Source organism: Nannospalax galili, unplaced genomic scaffold (genome assembly GCF_000622305.1).
Source record: "Nannospalax galili isolate Female #2095 unplaced genomic scaffold, S.galili_v1.0 scaffold7431, whole genome shotgun sequence".
NCBI lineage: Eukaryota > Metazoa > Chordata > Mammalia > Rodentia > Spalacidae > Nannospalax > Nannospalax galili.
In genome coordinates, this window is record NW_008328896.1 from 955 (window position 1) to 1,831 (window position 877).

Below are 877 nucleotides of genomic sequence, written 5' to 3' on the forward strand. Positions count from 1 at the left end.
TCCTTACAGATCTATAAGTCTCCCTTTTTAATTCATGCCCCTTCCCTCTCCTAATTTCACATATGGTTGAAAATGTGCTGTTTGTCTTTCAATGTCTGGCTTACTTTTCTTTTTTTATTTTTTTGGATATCAGTTTATTATAAAAGGGAGACAGGGAAATTATTTACATGATGAAATATTTCAGAGCTTCAGTGGAATGGACAGCTTTGTGTGATGCCATTTCAACAGAGGTTTCAGTCTACATACTTCCCAAGAATGTCACTGTCTCTAAATAAGAAATAACCCTTGTCGTCTATAACTACTTTGGTGCCTCCGTACTCTGGGAGAAGAACTTCATCTCCAACTTTCACACTAACTGGTTGAATCTCTCCACCCTTTCCTTTAGAGCCTGATCCCAAAGCTACTACCGTTGCTTGTAATACTTTTCCTTGAGATTTTTCTGGAAGCATAATGCCACCTTTGGTGACAGTTTCAGCCGCACTCCTTTCAACCAATACTCTGTCAAACAGCAAAGTAAACTTTCTAAATGCTTGTCCAGCCATGACTCTGGCCGCCGCTGCCCGGACTCTACTCTCGCGCCGCCGCTGCAAGGAGAGACCTGTAGTCCGACCCAGGGATACGTCGCTTACTTTTCTTAACATTATCTCTAGTTTCCAAATTTTCCTTCAAAAATAATAATTTCATTCTTCTTTATGGACCAATGTTTCTGTTTGGTGAATATATACCAGCTTTTCATTATCCATTCCTTTGTTGGTTGTTTAGGTATTAGAGTAATTCTGAGGTCAGAGAAAGAATTTGGGAGTGTTTCTTACTTTACATTTTATGAGATATTTTGAGAAGTATAGATATTAGCTCTTGCTTGAAGGGTTAGGGGATT

At 39.0% G+C, this 877-nt stretch overlaps 1 pseudogene; it reads right to left on the reverse strand.

Annotated features, from left to right (window-relative positions):
* Window positions 1-233: 233 nt before the first annotated feature.
* LOC103731510 lies at window positions 234-616 on the reverse strand (annotated as a pseudogene).
* Window positions 617-877: the final 261 nt, after the last annotated feature.